This window comes from Galeopterus variegatus, unplaced genomic scaffold, assembly GCF_000696425.1.
Source record: "Galeopterus variegatus unplaced genomic scaffold, G_variegatus-3.0.2 Scaffold358, whole genome shotgun sequence".
Classification (NCBI taxonomy): domain Eukaryota; kingdom Metazoa; phylum Chordata; class Mammalia; order Dermoptera; family Cynocephalidae; genus Galeopterus; species Galeopterus variegatus.
In genome coordinates this window covers 158,400-167,761 of record NW_007726469.1, presented here as the reverse complement: position 1 = coordinate 167,761, position 9,362 = coordinate 158,400, and the positions used below count along the sequence as shown (strand labels likewise).

The 9,362-nt window shown below is 42.4% G+C and overlaps 1 pseudogene; it reads right to left on the bottom strand.

Annotated features, from left to right (window-relative positions):
- Positions 1 to 450: 450 nt before the first annotated feature.
- The window catches only part of LOC103586649, a 10,073-nt pseudogene continuing 1,161 nt past the window's right edge, over positions 451 to 9,362 (bottom strand).

Sequence of the window (9,362 nt, the reverse complement as noted above, 5' to 3'; positions counted from 1 at the left end):
TGCCAGCAGCTCTGGCTTGCCCCCCACCCCCATCCCCTTTTCCTCTCTCCGTGCCACTCCTGCCAAGACCCAAGGAGGTGCCTGGGTCCCAGTATAAACCTGGGGGGAGGATGAGGACAGAGATGGGGGTTACGAGTGGGGAAGGAGGGAGAAGTTTTTACACTTGAACTCCCAAAAGCAAACAAATACTATTATAAGTCACTTTAACCAAGAGCNAGACCATGTATGTCTTCTTTATTTTAAAATGAAGTTAATAAGGCTTTATTTCCTTCCCTTGACTCACAAGACTGCCATTTTGTACCTAGTAGATCAATGAAATAAACACTTGTTGCCACAACAAAGAAGTCATTGCATCTTTTAAGACAAGGGTCTTGATTCACATGGAAGGTGGTGACATTGGTTGTCCATGCGGCTGTGAGGTGAGCTTGGGCCAAAGCATTGCACTGGCTGTCAAGAAGGTCTGTGACCATGGCAGCCCCTTGATATAGTGGGGATTCTAGAACTAGATGGTCCAGTGTTATGACTCATGGGGAGCATGCTGGTATGGGCAAGCATTCTGAGGCTGGCCCAATTGTCATGGGATTGGAGCATGGATAAACATGCACATGAATTGTCAGACTGTGTTGGGGAATTATTCTGATGAGTGTAAAGGCTGGGTAGAGGGATGAACAAGTGATTACTCAGGGTGGGTACCTTTCACAGCCATATGTGAAGGGAAGTGAGGGGGGCCTCCAAAATGAGGATGGGGCTTGGCAGGTGGACCGAAGGTGCTGGTTCCAGGAATAAGCCACCCCCCTGGTTGGGAGTACCCAGATTGCTGGCTCGAGGTTCTTCCATCATATCTTTGTAATTGCTTCTTTCCTTTGCATCAAGGAAAGCTTTTGCAAATGGGTTGTATTTAGTTTTAAAAGCTGTGATCTCCTCATACTGACAAGCTGTCACAGTTGTGAACTGGGTCTCCAGAAAGCAGTGGCTGGTGATCATGCACTGAGGACCCCGAGGTCTCAGAGGCCCATACTTATTAAGGAGACCAATATGACGTGTTCCTCTCTATGCAGCCTGTTGGTGAACTTGGCTTTGCTGAAGGAGACAGGCACTTCCAACCAGTAGGCCTGAAGTTGGGCAAGTGCAGGTGGATGTAAACATAGCTGGGTGCCAGCAGCTCTGGCTTGCCCCCCACCCCCACCCCCTTTTCCTCTCTCCATGCCACTCCTGCCAAGACCCAAGGAGGTGCCTGGGTCCCAGTATAAACCTGGGGGGAGGACGAGGACAGAGATGGGGGTTACGAGTGGGGAAGGAGGGAGAAGTTTTTTTACACTTGAACTCCCAAAAGCAAACAAATACTATTATAAGTCACTTTAACCAAGAGCTAAATGGTTAGTCACAGATGCAAAGTGCTGAGTGGTCTTGAGTAAGTCTCTTAGTTTTCCCGTCTATAGTAGAGAGTAGTAATGCAGATTTATTGGCAGGGTCGTTCTGAGAACTAAAGTACCCTAAATCATGTAATTAAAATGATCATTAAGTATTTTCCAAGTTTGAAGAGCAATGGAAATGAGAAAAGTACTTACCAAGGAGACCCAGTGTTTGAGCTGTTGGCCATTCCTTGGGTCGTAGTAATTTCCTGACAGGAGCTGGTGGGGGAGGGGCCTTGACAGACATTGCACAGAGCTAGTTTAAGANTTCCTGACAGGAGCTGGTGGGGGAGGGGCCTTGACAGACATTGCACAGAGCTAGTTTAAGACGGTATGATTGACATGTAGTTATTATTATTATTATTTTTGTTTTTTTTTGTGACCAGTAAGGGGATCGCGACCCTTGGTGTGGTGTCGCCCACACCACGCTCAGCCAGTGAGTGCACCGGCCATTCCTATATAGGATCCGAACCCGCAGCGGGAGCATCTCTGCGCTCCCAGCGCCGCACTTTCCTGAGTGCGCCACGGGCTCGGCCCTGACATGTAGTTATTATTTTATCTTTGTAAAGCTGCAGTGTGAGGCTTGTGACAGTGGGAGAGACGATGAGGTATTTACTTCACAGCCTGCCATTGTCAACTCTAATGGGAGGGAGATGTCAATGACCAGAAGGACAGCCTCGGGTTGTAAGTGGCTCATTTTTAGTTCAGTTGCAGTAACTCCTTCTGGTGATTTAATACTGTGACTTTGGAACTCTCCATGAGTGCTTGAGTGAATGAATGTGTGTGTGTGTGTGTGCATTCCTGTGAACAATTCCTATTCACTTGCTTTTGTGATTACCAGTGGGCCACATTCTTCTTAGGTTTCTGAGGCTTGGTATTAAGCCAGTTTTACTAGGATCACTTGTTTTTTTAGACAAGGAAGTTAACACATATGATAGTTTAGTTTATGTCCACATTGTTATGGAGGTGGGCTGGTAGCAAAGGCAATAGACGGTGGCGGTCTGCTATGGACTTTTTTCCCAATCAAGTTTTCTAGTCTAAAATAAATGTTTTGTGGCATTCTTATAAAAGGAAGAAGTTGGGAAGTTCCTGGTGAAACTTAATTTTGCCATTGCAGATTATTAAAGATCCCAGCTTGCAAGCCTTGGAGGTACTTGTCCCTGATGAGCAAACCAACTATGGGAAGGCAATTTTTTTCACTTGGCATTGAACAGTCCATAGCATAGCCATGACATGAATGGCCTTCCTTTGCCTTTGATGTTTGGATGCCAGTGGGATGGAAGTTTTTAAAAGGAGCTATATTGCCTTTTTAAAAAATCTAGAAGTATAGCACCCCATGTTTTTCTTTTTTCTTCTTCTTCTTTTTTTTTAATTGAAACCTTATCTTACAAATTCTGGGAGAAGAGGTGAATTTGCCACTAGAATGTGATTTCCATGTGCTGCAGATTGAATGTTTGTGTCCTACCCAAATTCATATGTTGAAACCTAATCCCAGTGTTACAGCATTTGAAGGTGGGGCCTTTGGGAGGTGATTAGGTCATCAGGGTGGAGCCCTCATGGATGAGATTAGTGACTTCATAAAAGAGGCCCCAGAGAGATCCTTCAACCTTTCATCACGTGAGGACACAGTGAGAAGGTACCATCTATGAGCCAGAAAACGGGTTCTAAACAAACAACAAATCTACTGGTGCCTTGATCTTGAACTTCCCAGCCTCCAGAACTGTGATAATAGTTCCTGTTGTTTATAAGCTACCAGTTTATGGTACTTTGTCATAGCAGCCCAAATGGACTAAGATGCCATAAATGCAAAGATTTTGCATATTTTATTCACTGCTGTATCCCAAGGCCCTAGAACTGGGCCTGGCATGTATTTAAAGTGCTCAATAAATCTGTGAATAAGTAAATCTCAATCTGTTTAATGAATGCATCAATCGAAAAAAAGGGATATAACCTACCATTAGGAGTGGTCTCTGGCTCGTTTCATCCTTGCTTTTTGGGGTCAATTGTGTAGTTGTCATAAGTGCTAAAATCTTAAACCACAAGAAGTATGGAGTTGGTTTCCACCACAATGATTGTCTATGAAATCACTACCCAAAGTTTTTTCTCCCTTTCCAAAAATATTTCTCAAATGAATACATACCATGGGTGGAGGATTTTCCCTCCTTTTGGGAAGACATTTGTTTTCTTGTTGCATACCAATGTCCCTTGTGATGTTAACTTAAACCAGCTACTGGGTTTTTTATTTTTTAGCATCTGAGTCACACTCAACCCTGTGCCAGAGAACAATGCAGTTCAGCTTTCTGATGGCCACATGCAGTTTTTGCAAGGATTTTTGCTCTTTATTGAACTGAAGACTAACTAATTTAGTATAAAAGATCAGATAGAGATGCTATTCCATCTGCTGCCGCTTTGCCAGCATACCCAGAAACACTTAATGCCACAAAATCACACATATAAGAATGCTCCAGGATTAAGGGAAGCTGGTGCTTTTGATGAAGTATCAGTGAACAAATAAGATTTTAGAATCAATAATAATCTCAGCTTCATTATGTAATTTAAGCCCCTTTATTTACAGCTGAGGAAATCAAGGCCCAAAGTAGCACAGAGCAAGGAAGTATGAGAACTGGAGCTGAGATTTAAGCCCTCTGTCTGACTCACAGTAAATTTTTTCCATGATATTGCCACAGCAAGCCACAGGGAGCAGGTGTCTTTTTATGTTTTTTTTAATAATTATATATCAAATTATGAAACCAGAATGAGGAGTACAGATGTTAACCGTTTTTATATTTGCACTATACCAACCCTGAGGCCACCTAACAGAGCTTCATGGGCCATCCTCAGTGAGTCTTGGAAAGTACTTGAAGACCCCCTGCTGAAAGGCTGGGGACCGGGAGTTGTAGGCAGTGTGGTATGGATGGAAAGGCCTGAACTGGGGTGGGGTGAGGAAGCTTGGCTTCTGATTCTGATTTTGTCGCAGGAAAGAAACTAACATTTATTGAGCCATTGCCACGCTATATATATTTTATCTTGATTAATCTTAATTGCCTTCTCTGTTAGGTAGGTTATTCTTATTTTAAGAATGAGAAAATTGAGGTTTAGAAAGGTTAGGAAACTTGCTTAAATTAAGGTAGCACAGCTAATGAGGGGCAGAACTGTGTTTGAATCCCAGTTTATATAATACTACCCAGAAGTTATTGCCCACTTTCCCCCTCTGGGCTTCACTGGGAAAAGAAAGCGTCTAGACGACTGCTGAGATTTCTTCCATGTCCCAAATTCTGAAGATTCTACATTTGATCCTGTCTTTTTTTTTTTTTTCCTTTTTGTCTTTTTTCGTGTCCGGCAATGGATCGCAACCCTCAGTGTCGCGCCCATACCGGACCGGACCCGCAACGGGATCGCAACCCTCGGTGTTGCGCCCGCTCCTCGCTCAGCCAGTGAGCGGGAACCGGTCTGTATGTGGGATCCGAACTCTCGGCGGGAGCGCCGCCGCGCTCCCAAGTGGTGCATTGTAGCAGTGCGCCACCGGGCCGGCCCTGATCCTGTCTTTTTAACTAATGTTTAGCTTTGGAGATTTCATCCACCCTTGTTTTCCCCTTCCCTGGAGGGCGAACTGATAAATAGATTTTCGCACATTTGTCTCCCAGGATAGTGTGCCAAGTAGACCACTGGAAACTGAAAATTCTGTTCCTTTTAGGTGCAAATATTGTTTCTCATGGTACTATGCTGTCACTAGGATCTTAAATAATTAGGTGATAGATGCTATTGACACTTTATTTTCACATTACAACACCAGATAGCTAAGAATTGCTACTGTTTTACCAATTAATCCATGCAACCCCTAGCTCATAGAGCAAACTGTTACCTCCAGATATTTATTAGTCTGGATTCCCCAGAGAAACAGAACCAATATGAGATACACAAACACACACACACTTTTTGAAGTACCCTCGTTTGTGTGTGTGTGTGTGTGTGTGTGTGTATGTGTGTGTGTGTAGGGCTGACAGAGAGAGACAGAGAGAGAAAGAAAGAGAGAGAGATTAGGGAATTGGGTCTTGCCTATAGAGGCTGATAAATCACAGACCCTGCAGTTGGCAAGCTGGAGACCTGAGAGAGCTGATGGTATAGTTCTAGTCCAAGTCTGAAGGCCTGAGAACCAGGAGAGCTGATGGTTTAAGTTTTAGTATGAGGACAAGTCTTAAGTAGGAAAAGACCAATATTTCAGCTCAAAGACAACTGGGCAGAGAGAGAATTCTTACCCTGCCTTTTTGTTCAATCAAGGTCTTCAGTGGCTTGCATGAGGCCCCTCCACAGTGAGGGGGGCAATTTGCTTTACTCAGTCTACCGATTTAAATGTTACTATCATCCAGATACACTCTCACAGACATACTGAGAATAATGCTAAACCAACTGTCTGGTCACCTGGTGGCTCAGTCAAGCTGACATATAAAATTAGCCATCACAATGTACTAAAATTATCTTTTCGCACTTCAAGAGGAGATGAAGTGACTCAATGGATCAAAGGAAAGGTAGGGTGGTATACTGTAAAAACCCTGTGTATTAGTTAGGGTAAGCTAACTCAGGCATAATAGAAGTTAATTTCTTGCTTGTAACAAAGTACTGGTCAAGCAAACAGGTCATTAGGCTCTCCAGCTGAAAAAGGCTCTTCCGTCTTCAATATGAAGCTGCTTTTTTTTTTTTTATAACATAACTTATTGTACATACATCTGGGGTACAACGTTCATTTTCAATAACTGTGTACAATGTGTGGTGGTTAGATCAGGATAGTTAGCTTATTCATCATTACAATACGCAGTCATTCTTTGTGTCTATTGACCAATTCCACATTAGTCCCCTCCCTCCCCTTTTCCACCTCTAGTAACCACAGTTCTTTTCTCTCTTGCTGAAAGTTCAATATATTACTGTGATACAGAGAGAAAGAAATATGAAGCTTCTGAGGTCACTCTAGAGGTGCCTCCATCTCATCCAGTTTGGAGGAAAAAAGGGCATGGGGAAGTGCACGTGGGAGGACTTTATAAGCAAGGCCTGGATGCCCCACGTCATTTCTGTCACGTTCCTTTGCATGGAACTCAGTCACATGGCTGCATCTAGCCACTAGGGGGCTGGGAAATATAGTCCTTGGCTGGGCAGCCCACTTCCCAGCCCTGACTCTATACAATAGATGGAGGAATACAGAGTTTTAGAGGATAGCTAGCCTCCTTTCCTACCCTGGACTAAGAATCAGACTTGAATTCTGGAGCTGGCTTTCATATTATGGTTGGTGAACTTATCTGTAAAACAAGGAAGTTAATTTATATCCAAGATATCTTTTGGCTATAGAATTCTATGGCTCTATATTTCTCTTTAAAAGAAAATGTTCCATGTGAAGACGGCTAGTTCTTTGCCTAGATGCGGTGAAAATTTTGGATAGGTGCAGTAAATCTTCTCCCGTGCTGAACTTCATACTGGCAAAGCTAGTGTAGGGGCTCGCTTGATCCTGCACCAGATAAGTTATTATTCACTGGGCACAGTAGGCATTAATTTATGGAGGCAGTTCACTGTACAGCAGGGGTATTCCAATGAGGGCGTGTGTGCTCCTGACATACATGAAGATTTTCCAAGGGGTAGGGTATTAGAGACAGAGACTTTTAAGAGGATTAATTACCTCTTTCCTAAAATTGATCAAAGAACATCCACAGTTAAAGAGTTGTGTTAGTAGTCCTTTCCCACCTCCCCTTTCACAATGGCCCATCTCCCCCGTTACAAAGAAAGGTCTATCACTTACTCAGCCTGAATCTGTTATAGTTCATTGTTCCAAGTGTCACAACCTAGGGTACCAGAGTAGCTTTTCATAATATTGGTGTCACTTATATTCAAGATATTAAACATACTTCTCCATTAGCTCATTAAGAGGTACCTTTCTAATAAAAGTTTTACTTTTTATATTTGAAAATTATTATGAAAATACGTATGTATTTACCTACTCCAAATTGTTTTGATCAATTATGTACTAATAATAATTGAAAATACAACTCAGCAAAATATTAAACTTACAGACTTCTAGTCACAGTAATTAATTTTTTATTTTTTTCTTTTATCCATATTTTATCACATATCCTCTGGCTACCCAGTGATTTTTTTTTTAATTGAAACATAATTGATTATACAGATTTGTGGGGTACAGAGTTGACTATCAGTATTTGTGTGCAATATGTGATGATCAAGTCAGGATAGTTGGCATATTAGTCATTACAAAATATACTCATTCTTTGTGTCCATTCACCAATTATTTTTGATTTATATATGATAGCTTTAAATTTAAAACTATTTTACATTAAAATAAAATTCCATAACAAAGATGAAACAGAAATACAATTTTGAGAAGCTAAAGGAATGACTGTGTACTCGGGATGTAGTAACCATTGAGACAGACTCTGCCTCAGGGCTAATAAACTACCAGGTGAAACAATATAAACAGGTAAGTGAGCAAATGTGCAAGATAATTTCAGATCTTGATAGATCCTATGAGGAAAGTGAGAAGGAGGGTGGTGCAAGAAAGCCTCTCAGTGGGTGGGGGTGGCTTTTGGCAGGGCGTAGAAGACGTTCTCTCTCCTCTTGAGCAGATATATCCTTGCAAGTGCGAGGCGAGGGTGGGGTAGAAAGGGGAGCCCAGCTTATTTCTTTTAAAGAGCTTGTTCATATATATTATAAATTGATGCTGATGGAGATCAAATTGCTGTGATATTTATATTTCACGAGCAGAGAACTTTCTAGACCACTTTATAGTGACTTAGAATATCGTCTTTGATTTTGGCTGCTAGGCTTGGAATCCTGGATCCACTATTGCTGGTCATGTGATGAAGGGTCAGTTCTGTGAGCCACAATTTCTGCACCTATAAAACAATATTTAACATAGAGGAAGTTTGAAGTTTAAACGAGATAATGTATGTGAAGCACTTAGCTCAGAATAAGTGCTCAATAATGTTATCTATTTTATCAACATTACAGATTTGCTGTCAACCGTATAGTGCTGATTCAACTCTGTCGTGTTTCATATGGCAGGATGAAAGATAAATTGTGAAATGAAGTCCTTTGCTGAACTGGGGCAGCACTTAGAGACATACCACGCTATTCATTTCATGCCTTCCTAATTGCTTTATTTGTCACTGATTGACATTTATTCGTTGATTGATAGTCCAAGTTGGCCACGTGTTGACACACTTGCCGAGCAGACCTGCACCTCTGCTAGTATTGCCTTGAGTATTGTGTGGTCTCCCTATCCTCCTTGTAATTGAGTAACCAAGTCACTCTGAGGATATTATGCATTTTCCTTCTCTACCAGTGCACATGGATCTCTGGCTTGAGTGTAGTGAGATGTAAGCATGGGAAGAGTGTTTGGTCTCTTGGTCTCTCCCTGAGGAGAAGCTGATGGCACTGACTGTACCTCCTGATGCCCTTGATGTGGCTTCCAGTTTTGTTCTGGGGGCTTCATATGACACACCTGGGGTTTACTGGCAAGAAGTCAATATTTGCAAAGGAAAAGGGGCCTTAGGATCAAGTTAACATGGTCTGGTGAGGTGAAAAGAAGAGAAGCTGAATGAAAGTGGTGTTAGAAAATATGAGGGAAGGCATGAGAAAAGAAACTGGAAGATAAAGTGTGGTAGAAAAATTAGGCTTGAAAAAGTAGAGTCTGCCAAAAACAAAAGGAAGAATTCACTAAGATATATAGCAGAAAGAAAATTGTGAAATGAAGTAAGGGAAAAATACAGCTGACAAATCACCAGGGAGATATAGCAAGGCCCTTAAAAATCTTTAATGGAGGGCCGGCCCGGTGGCACACTGCTACAGTGCGCCACTTGGGAAGCGCGGTGACGCTCCCGCCGAGGGTTCGGATCCCACATACAGACCAGCCGCTCACTGGCTGAGCGAGGAGCAGGGGCAACACCGAGGGTT